We start from the raw sequence: 9,204 nt of genomic DNA, 5'->3' as shown, positions 1-9,204 counted from the left end.
ATAGTGCATATAGAGGAAAAAATCCACTAACTCACCTCCTTAATGTTATCAGGAAATCTAGTGTCCACTCGGAGTTGCTAGTCCCACTAAGACTGGTAGCTATATTAGAAACAAACAAACTAAAACTACTTTTGTTTTCCTTTATGAGAAGTAGATGAGAGTGGAATGAAGGAAACCAACCTCAGTCTTGCGCTTGGTTCCTTGCTCGGTTCCTCTCCCTTCTGACAAATCCTTTCTGCTTCTCCTTTGTCTACCTAGCTTCAAAGAGCACCTGTGGAATCAAAGCAGCATAATACTATCGAAGAACAGAGATCTACAATCATAAACAATATAGGACCAGATGTATATTGACCACACAAATGCATCTATCATCAAACATACAAGAATGTGGAGAAAAAATTGAATAGCTTTATTAATATCAAGAATAAGCGAAGAGGATTACAACCAATTGTTCTGACCCAGCATCATCCTCCAGCATGAAAGCTCTTCTTTCACCTCATGAAAGGCTTAGATCACCCAACACTATGATATTCCAACAAGAAACCAACAACACTTCCTTACAAGATACAAAATTCCAGCCTCTAGATCTCTGGGAGGAGGGATCCGTATATAGATGATTGCAGGGGGGTGAGTCAGCTTCTGGGATTCTGATTAGTGTCCTCTCTCTAATAGTTCTTGATTCCACTTGGAGATTGATGATCTCTTACTCATCCCTAGGCAAATTCAGAGAGGAAAGTGTCATAGGAGAAGTTTCTGGAAGATTCCATGATCATCCACCTCGCAAACTGTCTCTGCCATTTGTCCACTCTCGCCCATCACACCCCATAGAAGGGATTTTCAGTATGCATCACACCTCCTGTCTGCATTAGGTGGGATGCATCGAACTTTGACCATGGAGCAGGTGAGATGGTCCAGTTTTGACCAGTTCTGAGCAGTTTTTCATGGAGAACTTCTGGGAGATGATGTAATCAGTTGACCTTGTTCTTTTAGGGTATGGAACAACACTTTTAGGGACATAGGAGCCCTTGGTCTATGGACATGTTTTATTGGGGTTTCAGTTCCCAAAATGTCTATAACAGTTGCCCCCTAAATCATGAGGTCGTTAATCTTTTTGATGTTGGGTGGAATGCTTTATCATGAGGATTCGAAGTTTTTACGAGCTGTAAGGCGACCTGTAATAAGATACAATACAATACATTATCTTCATAATATTTTTCATGATCTAGCTGAGGCGGGCATTCCCATGCTCAGCTTTATAAATTCATTTTCATGTACATAAGACAGACAACCGTTTGTGCGGGAGACTGATGATTCTAATAGAGTCATCATCCTTTGATTCAGATGATCATCTGTGCAGCAACAATGTACATTTGATGTCTTTATTTTCTTGAATATATCGCAGCCCAGATGGATGAAACTAGATCTGGGGTCTTCAAACTCATTCAATCTTCACTCGGAGTACAAGTCGATCCATCTGAAAGATGTTCTGGAGTCGAACATGGAAAGACATCGCCTGATTACCAACCAATGACGTAAGATATTAACATGCTCAAGAGGAATCACCGATAATGATGATAACCCTCAAGGTACTACAGTACAATTCACGTGGTGTGAATAAGGGACTTGGCATTGAACACTGCGCAAAATCTTTCAGTCGAAGGCCATTGATGTAAACCTGTTGCCAGAAGTGAGAAACTTGCCATTGAGGCATGTGATGAGCCCCAAAAATGGACAATTATTTGGGCTCATTCAACCTCCTAATTTGACTTAATCCACCATTCTCATTAGTTTATTGCATGTTTTTTATTATATTTATGTTAATAGAGTGAATTTGGTTAGTCATTATGCCAACAAGTCTAATGGGTGCTTTGTGTAGCCTTTTTGGTCAACTTGGAGACAAAATTGAAGGTCTTAATGAGCACTTGGTAGCCAAATTCGTGGGAGAACAAGCTAGAGGATTTGTAGGAAGGTGTCCCCTTCATTTATGGGCCCTTACCTCGAATTCTCCACCATCAGCTCGGAGTTCAAGGGCCACTGAATCAATCAGCACAAGGGCAGCCAAGCAAGTCAAGTAGGATTGCTGTTAACTCCAAGTTTTGGGTAGCCGAGTCCCTAAAGTTTAGGAGGATTGTTGGGTCCTCAAATTGTATAAATAAGAAGGCTTAGGGCCTCATTTTGGTTAGCCAGTGGATGTTAGCTAGTTAGCCAGTAGATAGTAGCTAGTAGTTAGTCATTTCATAGCCTTGTTGTAGTCATTTTGTAATTCGATTTGTATGCAATAGATTAGCTTTGCTTTCAGCTCATTCTCAAGCTCTCCTTGTGGACAGTTTTGATGTAACTCTTCATTCTTGATTAATAAAGATGAATTCAGCTTTGCACCAGCTCTAAATCTCTCTTGGGAGGCTGTAGCTCTTGGGGTTGGGCCCATCTCAAGCGCCCAGTACCTCCCCTGTTTATCTTTATGTGTGTTTGCTGCGTTCTTAAAATAAAATCTGCTCTTTAGATCTTGCTTTGTTATTTTGGTTGTTTTTGTTGGTTAAAGTAGCTTTTTATGTTTGGGAATCGATTGGTAGGAGTTTTTCATGCATTTAGATTTTTCGGAATGTTCTTGCTCACGTGATGTACATGGTTCTCTTTCCAAACGAGGTTGTTGTTTATTCATTTCATTGACAGTTAGATTAAGTTAGCTAGGACTTAGTTTGTTTGCAAGAATTCATTGATTCGGTTGAATGTGCATTGTGCAGGGCATCTCTATCACTCACTCACATGGTCAAGCTTCATTAGAGCCATCTGATTCATCCCATATCTAGGCTTCTCGCTTCACACCCATCCTCTTGCCCACGTAACCCTACCTTCTTCTCCATTGTTGTCTCAACTACCTTAAAGCCAAATCAGCCTTCCACATATCATCTCACCACTCCATCCATCAGTTCCTGGGTCACTTCAGACCCCCATCCTACCTCCATAACCATCCATGCATCTTCCATCCATCACCCATCCTCAAAAATCCCATTTCGAAACATCTTGTAGAAGAATTACAGAACATCCTGTAGAAACCCCTGCAGACTTCCTGTAGAAGCTCATAAACATGGTTCCTTGGCAGCCAAACTTTGTGAGACTCTTTGGAAGGGTGTTAGGGACCCCTTAGACCCTCTCTGAACCTTCCCAACCTTTCCCAAGCATTTCTCCTCCTTGATCCACCTCTGCACAGTGAAAAGCTAGTTAAAAGCACATGCATGATAATTCTCATAACTTAATAAAAAATACAAAAATATGTTTTCTTCAGATAGAGGTAGTCTAGACACACATATTTTACCTTCATAGAAGTAATGGCATCTCTTTCAGTAGTTTGCATGCTCTCCTTTGCATCAGTAGGACTAGCTGGTAGAATTAGGGTTTGCTAGGGTTTGCGTTTCTTTTTTTGGCTTTCAGTTTCTTTTTGCAATTAGATTAGCTTCCTTCGAGTTAGCTTTCATCCATCAATTAAAAAGCTTCTTCTAAGAGCTCATAGAAGTTGGCTTAAGCTCCTAGCGAACTTGTGCCAGCTGACCAAGTGACAGCTGCGGAAAGAGCTAGTACTTGTGCATACAGCACCGTCGCTTCCAAGTTTGTTACGAACTACCGGGTTGATAAAATTAAAGAAGGGAGTTCCAGGAGTTGTAGCATTATTGCTACAATACTGGAGCCCACCATCTTTTTGGCGCCGTTGCCGGGGAAGCGTTAGAGTATTGGTGATTGTCACTTTTCTTCTATTTTCCACTACAATCTTCTGCTAAGTAGTTTATTTCATTTCCATTATGAAATTTCGTTTATGCAAAAGTAGATTAGCATTTCCCGCTTTCATAGATTAGCATTTCAATTCCGCAATTTCATTTCTGCAAGCGTAGATTAGCATTTCAATTCCACAAGCGTAGCCTAGAATTTCATTCCTGCAATTTCATTTGAGCAAAATAGATTAGTTCTTTCCTGCTTTCATTTCAATTCCACATTTTCGTTTCAGCAAGATAGTTAGTTGCAGTTAAACATATTTTAGTTTTGTAGGTACAAGAAGAAAAATGCAAAAATCAACCAAAAAGATTTCCTTTCATGCCTTGTAGGAGTAGACATAAGTTAGAAAAATGATTTCACAAAACCCCCCATTGCTTCACACGGCCAACCGTCTCTCTTCTTCGATGGCTGTGACTAAGAAGAACCCCTGGATGGACATCAAGGCATATTTAAAGAACCTCTAGGGGAGAAGAAGAAGAAAACATTCCTCTCGAGAAAATGGCTACAAGTAGAAATGTTGGGAGCAATACCTTGTCCAAGAATGAGTTTGCAACTCAAATTGAAGATTTCAAGAGTGATATGAGGCAATTTCTTGCCATGCAACTGGATACCTTACAGATCCAAAGGAAGCAAGAGGGAGCCAAGAGCGCTTTGGTCATCTTTTGTCCCAGGTGCACTAGAAAGCATCCTAGGAACGAATGTCCAATGCACTCCCTAGAAGTGTGTTTCATCTGTGAAGAATACCATCCTACAAATCAGTGCCCTTCTTTGCCTGGACTTAAAGTTGCATATCAGAGAGCCAAAGGAGCCACTGAACCACTCCCTTATATGAACCAAAGGAGGCCGCATGGACCTAGATCTTACCAGCAGGAGCTGCAAGGGACACCTGAGACCTATTATGACCCCTACCAAGCCACTTTCATGCCTTCTTGGGGTCCCCCTGCTCATCCTTCCTGGTTCACACTTCCTCCTTGTTCCTTCACAGATCCATATTATGCCCAACCAATTGCTCATTCATTTCACTCTTATGCTCAGCCACAGCCTCAGTGGAATGCACCTTATCAGGAGTGGAGGCCCCAGTACAACTCTCATCCCGCTCATTTTCCTCTACCACATGGTCATCCACAACAATCGCCTCCTCCTCCACCAAGGCAACCCCAAATGCCTACCCAACCACAATGCCATCCATATCCATCTTAATTTCACACCTCCACTCAACTACTCGTACCATTTCCAAAGCCATACAATGGAGTAGCTCAACCCAATTGCAAAGCTGAGGCACAACATGTGCAAATGACTCCTTTTGAGCTCAATGATGTTCACCAAAGCTCAGGAAGAGTGTTGCAAAACAGAGATTATATTGACAACATTGAAGGACCAAAGGAAAAAGAAGATTCCAAAGAGGAGATCAAAGAACCATTGGTTGCACTTGATGAAGAGAAGAGATCAGAATCAGAGATCGAGAGAGTTCCCTCATGGTTACTATCAAATCCTCCATGTACTCAAGAGAAAGATCAGCAAAAAGAGGAAGATGAGAAAGTCATGTTAGAAGGTGACATGAAACATGATCTAGATCAGCAAAAGGACCAAGGATATCAAAGCTATATTGAGATATGGTTCCAGATAGTCACTAAGTTGCAGCGGTACTCTCTTCCTCAGTTATGTTTGATCCCTTCAAAGTCAGATCATTTGGTCTCTGAAATCCGGATACTTGTCAAAGCATGCATTTCGAGCCTTCACATCATTTTGTCTCTAATCTCAATGTGCACATGGCTCCATTGGAAGTATTCTTATACTTGAAAATGATTTTGTTTTTCAAGTAGGGTAGGGTAGAAAAAAGAAAAAAAAAAAAAGAAAAAAGAGAAAAAAGAAAAAGAAAAAAAATGAAAAAAAGAGGAAAATAGAAATCTAAGGTGAAAACCTCCTCGGAGGCACCTTAGATTGGCTCATTGATTGAAAACCTCCATGAGGCGGTCAATGGGTTGGAAAAAAAAGAGAAAATAAAAAGGCAATAAGATCTTTGGGTGAAAACCTCCCTTGGAGGCGCCCAAGGCAGGCAATTAGGGTGAAAACCTCCATGAGGCGCCCTAGTTGTTTTTCAAAAAAAAACAAAAGAGAAAAAGAAAAAGAAAAATAAAACTAATTCCATTGGCTAATTGCAGGTTGCAAGAAGGATGTTTCATGACAGGAGGAGCACTCAAATCAAGGTTAAATGAATTTTTCTTGTGCCTTCTACAGGAAGCTCTGTATTTCTACAGGAAACATCCTGTAGAACCTTTGGACGAACCAAATTCAAGTCTAAAATGGAATCTGATGGTGGGAATCTGTTGATTAGGCCTACAAGCACTTGTGTGTCCATCCCTTGCCTTTCTCCATCATTTTTTCCACCTCATTGTGCTTCTCATTGTGCTTCTACAGGAACTTCCTGTAGAAATTGTGGGAAACTAGACATGGATTTCAAAAAGTGGTTTGGCGAACATGGTAGCTTCCTCAAGGGTTCAGAAGCCCTCATGCAATCTTTCAACTCCTCCTCCATCATCTCCATACCTGCATCACAGCCCAAGCTCAGTTTTCCCTTCCATGCAAACACATGCAAAAAGCCTTGAGGCAAAAATCCATAGAACAAAATTTTTTTTTGCCATAACTTGAAAACCATGCATCCATTTGACAAACCGTTTTATGGGGAATTGTACAAGGGTGATGGAAACATGCTTGAGCAGTTTCAGCCAATTCCGGTGCACGGTTTCCAAGAAATCAGCCTCCATCACCATCAGCCTTTTTTTCATTTTCTCCATAACCGTGCATCCGTTTCAAAACCTGTTTCATGGGGATATGCATATGAGTGATGGTAACCTACCCAAGCAGTTTCAACCGATTCCGATGCACGGTTTCCGAGAAATCGATCTCTGAAATCGTCAGCCATTTTCCATTTTTCTCTAAATCCGTGCATCCATTGATCACGATTTTTCTATGGGAGATGCATCATGATGATAGAAACATGCTCAGCAAGTTTCAGATCGATCCGCTTTACCGTTTGGGAGAAATGGTGAAAACAAGTTCTGGTTCTGTGACATTGCAACAGCAGCAGCTTGAAGGTGCAGATTTGAACGTGGAAACAAATGCATGCAGCTTAGATTTGGTCAGAGGACACCTGCACAAGGAAAAGAAATCAAAAATCATCAGCCAAGTCCTCATGCAACCAAAGGATCCAAGCATGCAGCAGCAGAACATGAGCATGCAGCAGCAAAAAGCTTCACAAGCAGCCGTTTGACTTCAGGTACGTGACTAAACCTTGTTCATCTATTGCATGAATCTAGTCTAAGCATTGCATGAACGAATGGAATGGTGAAATTAAGCCATGAATGTAGCAAGACACCTAGTTCTCTAGCACTCACAAGAAAATCACGCAACATGCGTGGATAGTCATTCACGTGGAAGTTGAGAAACATAGGCAATGGAAGATTTGTTGAACTTCAGTGCACGGGGCATCAATTTATTAACAAATAGAAGAAGACATGCAGTTCATGATAGCACAGTAGTTCATATGGGCCAGCACACGTTTTTTCCACCTCACTCCACCAAAAATCACGCAGAATTAATGAGCGCTCAGCGGAAACTCATAGAATGTTGTTAACTTGCACTTGCATCATGTTCAACCGAAGTACACGTCCTCTGCTCCCACAAGTTGTTAACTAGTCATCCTCCATGGGGTTTTCTACCTGTCTTCGAGAGTCTGTTGCGTATCCGGCTCGCTTAGAGGGGCAGTAGCATTCTACAGGAAGACGTTTTACAGGAAAATACATCAGAGTCTTCCAGGGCAGAGTAATTTGCTTGGTTTTCAGGCGGAACTGGGGTGGAGCTCTCTGATGAGATTTGTGTTTGTGCTCGCTTCTCATACACCTCAATCTCAATCTGAAGCTGTTCCCAATAGGAACTGATCTCTCTTTCATCTGTCAGCTCGAGGAGGCTAAAAAGATCACCAAGTTGCAGAGTTGGGGGAGGCTTATAATAACGAGACATCCACATCTGTTTTGGGTCCATCTGAGTCCTACACAGTATAGACAAGTACCCAGACGATGCTCAGGTCTGGAAACCAATTGGGTCTTCTGAATATTGATCAGATCTGATTTTTCAAGCCCTCTTCAGCTATGGCCGAAACACAAACATGGACGAGGCGGGGCAGTAATCCAAAGCTTGAACAAGAAGTTATTGACATACCTCCAACTCCAACGGGAGAAGGAAAATATGGTGCATTTCCTGTGTCCCAGACTATTACAACAGCTCTCATTATTGCAGCTTGGTACTCTTCCAATATTGGTGTGCTATTGCTTAACAAATGCCTACTTAGTTTTTTGGATGCAGATACCCAATATTCCTCACAATGTTGCACATGTGTGCCTGTTCTTATGGTTTTCTGGCAATTTCATGGTTAGAGATTGTACCAATGCAGTTCATCGTCTCCAGGAGACAGTTTCTTGAGATATTGGCACTGAGCTTCATTTTCTCCTTCTCGGTTGTTTGTGGCAATATTTCTCTGCGCTATTTGACAGTCTCCTTCAATCAAGCTATTGGGGCAACAACTCCCTTCTTCACAGCAACATTTTGCATTTATAATAACATGTAAGAGGGAGTCTTCTGTGGTTTATATGGCCTTGGTGCCTGTGGTATTTGGCATTGTTATTGCAAACAACAGTGAGCCATTATTCCACCTTTTTGGCTTTTTGGTTTGCCTAAGATCAACTGCTGCCAGAGCATTGAAATCAGTTGTTCAGGGGCTCCTGCTTACCTCTGAGGCAGAGAAGCTTCACTCTATGATTTTGCTCATGTACATGGTACCAATTGTTGCGCTGTTATTGCTTCCTGTTACTCTTTTTGTGGAGGGTAATGTATTAGCTATTGCTATTGAAAAAGCCAGAGAAAACACCTTTATCATATTTCTGTTGCTTGGAAACATGACCATGGCTTATCTTGTGAATTTAACCAACTTCCTTGTTACAAAACATATGAGTGCCCTCACGTTGCAGGTTTTAGGAAATGCCAAGGCCACCATTTCTTCCATATGATTGCATATACTTGCACACTCATAACAAGGCTGAGAATTCACTAGGAAAAGCAGCAGGCAGCAAAAAGTTAGCAGACTGTTTCTACAGGAAGACAGAGAACGGTTTCTATAGAAAGTTTGGAGAAAGGGCAGCAGAAGGAGAAATCGGCTGAGATTTTAGCCAAGGAGGCCACCAGGGCCGTCAAAGATGAGGAGAGAGATTGGTTGCTCAGAGGATGAGCAACAATTTCAGTAGGGGGGTGATGATGAGCCCCAAAAATGGACAATTATTTGGGCTCATTCAACCTCCTAATTTGACTTAATCCACCATTCTCATTAGTTTATTGCATGTTTTTGATTATATTTATGTTAATAGAGTGAATTTGGTTAGTCAT

General features: G+C 41.5%; 1 pseudogene; it reads left to right on the top strand.

Moving 5' to 3' along the window:
* Window positions 1-7,916: 7,916 nt before the first annotated feature.
* LOC149238774 (putative sugar phosphate/phosphate translocator At1g12500 pseudogene) lies at window positions 7,917-8,831 on the top strand (annotated as a pseudogene).
* The last annotated feature ends 373 nt before the right edge of the window (window positions 8,832-9,204 follow it).

This window comes from Pinus tabuliformis, chromosome 8 (genome assembly GCF_031772625.1).
Source record: "Pinus tabuliformis cultivar Carrire ecotype Pingquan chromosome 8, CPIR1, whole genome shotgun sequence".
In the NCBI taxonomy this organism is placed as follows: Eukaryota; Viridiplantae; Streptophyta; class Pinopsida; order Pinales; family Pinaceae; genus Pinus; species Pinus tabuliformis.
Note: the sequence above shows the minus strand (reverse complement) of the source record. Positions and strands in the feature narration are given on the sequence as shown.